The sequence below is a fragment of the Diuraphis noxia genome, unplaced genomic scaffold, assembly GCF_037042655.1.
Source record: "Diuraphis noxia isolate RWA-SAM2 unplaced genomic scaffold, SU_Dnox_SAM2 contig0002, whole genome shotgun sequence".
In the NCBI taxonomy this organism is placed as follows: Eukaryota; Metazoa; Arthropoda; class Insecta; order Hemiptera; family Aphididae; genus Diuraphis; species Diuraphis noxia.
The window spans coordinates 13,904,389-13,914,092 of record NW_028301712.1 but is presented as its reverse complement, the minus strand read 5'-3'; positions in this window follow the sequence as shown (position 1 = coordinate 13,914,092).

Here is a 9,704-nt window from a genome sequence, read left to right as displayed (position 1 = left end):
ACTTTTATAGCCTGAAAACGTTGTACTTTTATTTACCGCCGATGATTGTGATTGGATAAAATTATTCACTATGGACACAAAATATAGATAATATACACAATGATAAAATAAATAAAAATACGAAAATCAAATAAACGAAAAAAATAGAGTAAAGGTTATTACAAAATAATCAAAACCATCATAACATAATTATGAATCATTTAAAATATTTTATAAGCTCTAGTTCATGCTAGCCAATAAAATGTATAATAAATATTTTATGTATGAGTTTACTTTTCTATATTAAAAAAATTAAGTAATATTTTCTTATAGCCTTTAACGTTAAATTACTTTAAGTAGATGATTCCGATATTATTTATACTCCAGATTAGGACGTCACGTCATCACAGTATTATAAACTTAATATAATATAAGCAATTTATAATTTATAATTGTTACTTATGTGCCTATGTTAATTATATCATGCTCGTAGGTTATTCAGTCATCAGTCTATTGTTGGTTTTTGATTCACAAATGGGACAGATTAACTTCGCTATACTGATAAATATTACATTACTGAGTTCAACGTCGACGTTAAAGCTGATTTGATATTGTATTAGATCAGTCACTTCCAACTTACTGACTATTATTATGATTATGACACGAATAAATTACTGTTTTCAAATTGGATTTTGTTTAGTGATGTCTGTAGTTACTATAATAGTATAGTCTGTAACTACCATACAGTAATTGGACTTGTGAAACAAACATTCTATTTCAAAATAACTATCAAAAATACATATGATAAACTTTAACGAAAAGCAAAATAAACTGGAATTCATTATTTGGTACCTAGACACGAATACAAATTCACCTTTTCTACATTAAATTATTTACGAGTTTACGAGTTAACTTTAAAATATGACTTCAATGGAAGTACATATTGGAACAATGCGAAAGAGAAGGACAACGACGTGCTCGATTATAAAACTAAATTCACTGACAAAAAGAGACTATTCTAACTCGAATTCTCATAAGGCACACAATGAGAAACCATTCATCACTAATCCAAATTCTGAAAACGTGCCAAAAAAGGAGTAAAGTACCACACGAAGAAATTAACTAACGTGCCGGAATCGTACTTAAGTTCACCAAAACTACTAAAATCGTATACCTACCCAGCATCAAGGACCAATATATGTTTTATTCTGATGAAATCAAGGATATATTGCGATACTAATTTTTTTATCTGTCGAAATTCAGATCAGAATAATATTATTATACAATAGTTCTATTTCACCTTAGGTATTATAATATGATGTATACTGTACATTATATAGTATACAAAATAACTTAATCACTAAATGCGTATGGGTCTGAAAAAAAGTAATTATAAGTACCCTTGTAAAAGTTAAATACCTATTGCTTAGTAATAAATAAAATACAATATTTAAATTTCGAATTAAATACCATAATAATGCAATAACTAACCGTAAAAAGAGTTATAAAAATAATAATTTATCGCTCAATTATGTTTGGGAAAGTCTAAAATGTTTTCATCAGCTTTATGGTCGTTTTTCATTGATCAAGTCGTTTGGATTGTTTCTAAAAATATTTTTCGTACAAAATTCACTGTTCTTGTTTACATACATTAACTCCACGTGTGTTCTAATTAAATTTTCAAGTGTTTTCTTGGTTAAACATTTAAAAATTCAAGAGATAGTTGCATTTTGTGTGCTGGCGTATAATCACAATAATGTTTTATTTTTATGATGGTACCTACGTAAAAAGTTAAAAGATTAATAAAAGATTTTGTAGTCTCAAGTTTTTTTTTTTTTTACCGTTGACTCGACTTTATTTATTTTTATTGTTCCTTGTGTTTCCACGTTTAGAGTGTAAATGATGCGTGAGGGTGAATAATAGCAAATTTTTTGTGGTTTCATTTCCAACTTCACTGCCTTTGACTTTTTCTCGTCTGACAACCAACATAAATTACGCATGTACTGGTTATATAATATACTTAGTACATACTAAAAACGATGTGTGTTTTTGATCACTCTTTGAATAATATTAATTAAATACCTACTTTTGAATGCCACCATCTTAGAAACTACTTAAGTATGCAGTATTCATAATTAAATAGCCGCATGTCTCGCATAATTTAATAATATAACAACTGTTGTTTTTAATAACATTGAATTAGATTCAATCATACACAAATTCTATGTAAATATGGACTGCGATATTTAAAATTAAACTTGGTTAAATATACACATATGCAGAGATAATGTATAAGAATGTTATTATAAATAGTAAAATTTGCAACAAATAAATGTAATTTGTTGAAAAATGTAGTTATTATATTTTAAAAACTAATTTTAATTTTGTAATATTGTATTTTAATGGTTACAGGTTTTAACAATAATATTTTAATAACGTTGGAACGCAACATTGTATTTAAATAAATGCACGATAAGTTAAAACTATTAACACCTATATATCTATAGGCATATCTGCAGTATAATATACTATCGTACTATAAATATTGTATACAGCTGTTAAAATATTCCGCATCAACCAAAGCTTATAAAGATTAGTAAAATCATTTATCAATCAAATTTGAGATGTTTAATAAAAGGGGGTAATGCTCAAATATTAAACAATTATGAAAATAAATAAAACTTTTAATCGTTAATGAAATCTTATATTAGATTTGTGTTTAAGACCGTAGTAAAGTAAAATGTGTATATATTTAACTTTAAAGATATGGAAACTAAAAACTTTTGAAAGGATCATATTGCGAATAATTGGCACTTATCTCCGCTCTACCACTCCAGCGGGTTAAATACATTCTTATTTTTGAAGGGAAAATCTCATGAAGATTATATTCCTAGATTTAAAAACTCCTCTTTCACACGCGTTAGTTGTGTACCCACTTCGTGTAAGACTCTTCCTTTTTTTTTTATCTTTTATCTCTACTCATCTCAGGAGTGAACATTATTCTCACATTTCTCCTGCAGGAACACTACATAATAGAAATAATTATGACAAGGTTTTTTTTTTTTAATCTTTAGTAAGTACACATCGTTATGATTATATTTATTTTCATGTTTGAATAATTAATCAGTACTATTAAACGATCAGTGCTATGCAGAATAAATAGTCTTAATACAATAATTACATTGTTATGATATTTTCTATACAAATATTAATTAGGTTATCCTGATAGTAAAATGGCTGATAATTGATTTATGATTTATTTAAAAAAATATATATATCTCACACATTGATATTTTATAAATTGTCATTGATATTGTAACTATTGAAATATTTTAAGCTTTATAAATTGGTTTGCTTAATAACTATCAAAAATAAATTTATAAGTTTCAAAGTGTCAATAAAAAAGTATGAGTATAAAAATTCTAACATAAAAACGTACTATTAAGCAATAAAAAAAAATATAAGATATTGATTTCTTAAAAAAGTAGGTATCATCTACCAATAAAAATAATTTTAAAAAAAAATGGTTTATCTGAAAACTATAAAAATTATATTTTTCTCAGTATGCATTAATAATTTATTTTAAAATACTTTTACTATTCAAAAATATAATATTTATTTACAATAACAATATTCAACGAAAAATGTCTCGTATATTTACATAATAATCATAACAATTAAATATAATATAAATTGAACATGTAAATAATTTAGAGTTAAACTCATTGTTGCCAATGGCCATAGTTTCCGAGGCTTAATTCAAATTAAAAAAAAAAAGCGGAAAAGTGGGTATCGCTCTGCTGTACATTAGGTGGTGGAGTGGACCTCTAACTAGGGTAGGTTAGATTTGAATGCAATGATAGGTATCATTGTATACGAAAAACGATTCTGAACGGAGGTGATTTGTCAGTCTAGGATATACTATATTTAAATATTGTCATATATTCTATTTTGAAACAAATATTTTATTTTTCAATTAAGACGCATTTTGCATAAGGCATGGTTAATCAATTTTTCCAAAAACATTGCATGTAGTTATCATAATTCATAATACTTTATATTATCATAGATATACATATACCCGGTTTGAGGATAAATCGTTATCATTACGCGATTTCATAAAAATTTAAAACTCAAACGCTCAAAACATTTTCCTACAGTGACGCTTCAAATTTTCTCTATAGCTATTTGAAGCAAAACTTATGAAAAACTTAGTGTTAAATTTTATAACCTTAGATATAAATACAAACAATATTATGAATTTTGAACTACAAAATAATTTGCAAATATTCGTGGTTTTGACGAATTTTTGTCAATATTTGAACTTCAAATGCTAATAAAAATTTAATTTGAATTTCCGGTGGACATTTTTTTTGTGATAAAGATTGTCATATTTGTAAGGAATCTTGTATTAAATTTTCAAATCTTAGATTTAAAAAGAAAATTTTTTATGAATTTCTAGCTTAAAATAATTTGCGAATTTTCGTAATTTTTACGTCTTTAGACAAAATTTGAACTTTAAATGCTTATAAAAAAAATGTGACTATACATTTTTTGATTTTTCAACTGCTATTGTAAAAATATTTTGGGAGCCTTGTATTAAATTTTCAAATCTTAGGTATAAAAGGAAAATTTTTTATGAATTTATGAATATCACTAACATAAACATTTGGTGAAAATTTCAAGTATTTATAGTGATTAGTTTTTGAATTACAACCATATAAAAAAATCGATTTGGTCGAAAACTGGTTTTGCGTAAAAATTCCCGTTTTTCTGACATTTTTTTTTTGTTTTTCTCGATTTTTTTGAAAACTGTTGGAAAATGTTTACTTTTTATGCACTATAATGCACCAAGGATATTCATTTTTACATCGGAAACCACCCCCAAAGTTTGAAATTGAAGCATTATTTCGACTAGGTATGCTGGACACAGTCCCCAAAAAAAAAAATCACACATCATTGTAAAATCAATACTTCTACTAGAATCATCACTTCGTTCAGAATCTAATATATATATATATATAAATTATTCAATGAAGATAAATATGAAAAATGAAACCAATATTATAACTAATAAGTATGTTAAAAAATAGGAAAAACAATTTTAAATATTTAAGCTAATATTTAAATTTTTATTTAATTTATTTTCTTGCATAAAACTATATATAAATTAAATAATTCATTCATAATAATAAATTGTTATACAGAAGGTATGATTGAAATTGTGTTAACGCCAAATAACTAGTTCCCTACTGACATCTGACCAATTTGTAAATTACAATTAACACGTCGTACTACAATTCAATGCAATTTTAATCTTGTTTGTAAATTTATATACGATACAATGTCTTTCAAATATTATATTCGATAAGCATATTATTATATGGGCTGTAAAATATTGTGTAGTTTATGGCATGCGAGCATTTTTATGTAGTAAATGTCATAATAACAATAAAAAACTTTATTCTACTAATAATAAAAACAATTTTAAGAAATACAAAAATATCTCCGAAATCTAAAACTTAAAAAATTAAGAATAATATAGAATAATGTCGTATATAAAAAAAAAAAAAATGATATAAAAACGCTAAAAACCGTTTATAAGTTATAACGTGTATTATATATTTCATATTATAAATACTATTCTAAGTTTATAAAGCATGAAACGATTTTTTTTTAGCTAAGTTAGCATTTATCCAATACGGATTAAAAGAAATACAATTCCAAAGTCATTAACGTCCAATCTTCATACAAATAAGAAATATAATACTATAGTTACAAATATGTATGAACACTTATCTTGAAGTATGCTCTCATTTACTTTATTGTGTAAATAGTGTACTTTGATTTCAATAAATTATAATATAACATGACTTTTCTCAATAAGGGATTGTATGAAATTCAAATAAAATAAAAAAAAATAAATAAATGACTTAAATATAATTTAATACAATGCGTTCATAATGTAATATTGTGAAACATCATTGCATCATAGTAATAAATGTTTTTTGTTTAAAACATTATTTAAATCATATTAATTGTTCATTATTATTTAGTTGGTATTCCAATGAAAATCAAATAATTGTATTCATATGCTATTTATGTATTACAATAAAACTACCTATAACACACCATAATAATGTAATAACCATTAGCACTGGTAAGGGACACATTAGACTCTACAAGCGCATATTAAAATTGAGTAGATATGAATTATCAAATAGGTATTCAAATTTACGAGAAACATTATAATTACCTACTCCGGTTAACGCACGATGTTAATTTAAATTAGATTCACATATTTTTCGGTCAACTTTAGTGAATATTTTTAAGACTGTACATAGTATTATAGGTAAACTGGTTTGTACCGAGCAAGAACAATAATAATATACTTATGTGTGGTAAAAACTTCAGAACAAAGGTAAAAAAAATCTCAATTGAATCTTAAGTTGGATATCAATATGATATCAAAAGATATTAAAAATTGTTTTTTTCTTTTTGGTCACAATTAATTTGAAAAACAATGGCAAGGTAATATTAAAACTTGAAACGAATACTATATAATAATAATAATAATAATAATGAAAAGGAATAAAAGTGAAAAATAACACCTTTACAATGTTATATTACAGTCGTATAAATTACAAGCTACAAGCGAAAACTTGAATTTAAATATAATTTTGTCGAAATATATGTACCACAAAACTACTACATTTGTGCAGTTTCTGGCATAATATAAATATACCCATGATCCTGGTAAGCCACACGCCAACGTTCAACTTGAGCCGGTGTATTAAAATATCACTATACAACATACAACAATATTACACGAACATTGTTAAGTTTCCAATCGATAATGTATTACTTACTACAAACGGTTTAAAACATAAATTCGTACATGCATGGTTTCATAAATAAATTCAAAACGAAATAATATTTATAGAGATTGTTTTTGGATTTAAAAACATATTGATGATCTATTCATAATAATTATTAAGTATATATATATATATATATATATATATATATTAAATTATTATTAAATTGAATTTTTTTAAATAAGGTACAATTAATAATTAAAAGTAACAGGAATCACAATAATATTATGATTCATTCATTCAATTATAAAACCGATACCTGATATTAAGAAGGTCTTAACTAACGTTCTAAAATGTATCTATACATGTTAGAAGTAATTAACCAATTCAAAAGAAGGAATTAGATGAGCCACTTTACTGTACAGAAGGTGTAGAGTAAACCTCATCAACGAGTAAGTCATTATGATGTAAGTGTTAGGTAAATTTGAATTCGATGATAAATCATTTCATATGAAAAACGATTCTGAGCAAAAACTATAATATGTCGGCTTATAACACTAAGTATATTTATGACACATTAAATGTTACTATATTACTATTGAAATAATGTATTTTACTTGGTTGATATCTTTTGACTAATACATTAGTTTTAGAAATGTCAATGACTGAAGTTATAAAATATAAGAATATATTAATATGCATCTGGAGTTTAAAGTTTCCATAAATTAGTATCCTTGTATCCAATACAATTTCAAGCATTTTGATCATGTCTAATTTTGTGTGGAAATTATACTAAAAAAAAAAAAATTAATTTAAAATTTTCACAAAAAGTATCAAAACATAGTATCGTATATAGAAAATAATAATATAAATATTTGTTGAAAATATTTTATACCTAAAGTAATTAATTTTTTTATTTCATTATAAAAACGAAAATTCTAGTTTCCTTTAATTTAATCAGCGATTATATATTGAAAATTACAGGGAATTTTCAATTTCCACCTCACAAAAGTATCAACTATATAGATCCTATTGTTATCAGAAACTATACCCTCAAAATGTAGGGTCCAAACATTCCTTCTTTTATAAATGTGTAATGTCTATACAAAGTTAAAACACACATCATTGTAAAATGAATGTTTTCATCTTTCCGTTAAGAATTTAAAATATAAAATTCCAAATGCTTATAAATATTTTGATATGAGCAAATAAAAAAAATATTCCTATACCTTCATTGATTCGCCATTTTATAATTTTTTTTTTTTCAATTTACACACTGCCAAATAAAGCTGTTATTCGTTTTATTAAAATAATATTTTAACTTTATTTGTAACAATATCGTATTTCAATTGATTTAAAATCGAGCTAGGTATGGTTATACTGAAATATTTATAAGAGAAAAATGTGATTTATTTCAGTTTTTATTTTTTGGAATTCAAAATACTCACGACAATACGATAAATTTCATCCTTGAAAATATGATTTAACTTTAACAAAATAAACGGATATTGTGTAACAATTTATAAAATATAATCACAATTATATAATTTTATAAATTTACTATTGTTGTATTTTTTATTTTTGTGTAAGTCTTCGTTATTTCAATAATTTAAAATAAAATGTAGGTATTTATTTAGCTAAGTAAAAAAATAAATTGAAATAAACTTCGAAAACCATTTTTTTTTTTAATTGTTGACTTATAATTTTAATTTGTAATATAGTGCCTAATACAAACACCATGACCTCTATCGGGAAAGATATTTGCATACAACCACACGACTTCGCGACACGACGAACACTTTCACACTAGATCTAACATACCATATACGACTAGTTATAGTCTATTTGAGAGAACAGAAAAACACGCCACGGATGACTACAAATCAATGTGGTTTTTCGTCAACAAAATACCGATCAACAGTTTTTAATAACCAGAAAGTAGCAACATACAGACACAGTATGTTACAGGCCACACACATTTCATATAAACAACCTACTGACATAGCCCTATATTCGAATCAAAATGCCATTGTACAACCAGAACGAAAATTGAAAATTGCGTCTCTTAACGTCAAGCTGACATAATATTTATCCACCGATCAACATTTGTACAAACAACTTTTTTCACTTAATGGCTATATTTTATAAGAACATTGAAATTCTTCTCAGGTGCTTGAGTTAATCCACCCGAAAGATAGAAAGATATTATATTACTATAAGAGTACATTTTTATTCTTACCATGTTTGATGCACTATGCATTGTAGGTTTGACTATTTAAAAAGGGATAGTATTGTTTTAAACAAGATAAGTTATTTGGTGAGAATTAAAACGTAGGTACGTACGTATTACCTAATTTTATACTTATCTACATAATATATTCATTTACGTAAAATGAATCGCCGTTCATTATTGCACTTCTTAATTTTACTATTTCATATTGTTTCTTGTCTATAAAATATGTTACTTACTAAATGTCTAAAAATGATTGAATTTGTGCGTCTACGCAATGTGTACATTTAACACACTTTTACAGTTCAACCAATTTAATACCCATATTTTGATTGTATTTTCTAAAACTTTATATAAATATTACTGGAAAAACTACGAATAAAAATAAAAAGAATTTTTATTTTCGTTACCGTTCTTGAATTATTTTACTAACGAATTCTACTGACTCACCTGCAATCACCACTACGCGGTTATAATATTACAAACTGTATTTTGTATTTTGTTGATCATAATCTATATTTTATTAATTAACTGTTATAAGTATTATGTCCATTTAAATTAAAAATCAAGATCAGCCGAGATAATGATATGTTATATTAATATCAGTTACAATTACAACTTTTAAATAGGAAATGATCTATGGTATTATGCGTAGGTAATCAAATGATATCTCATGG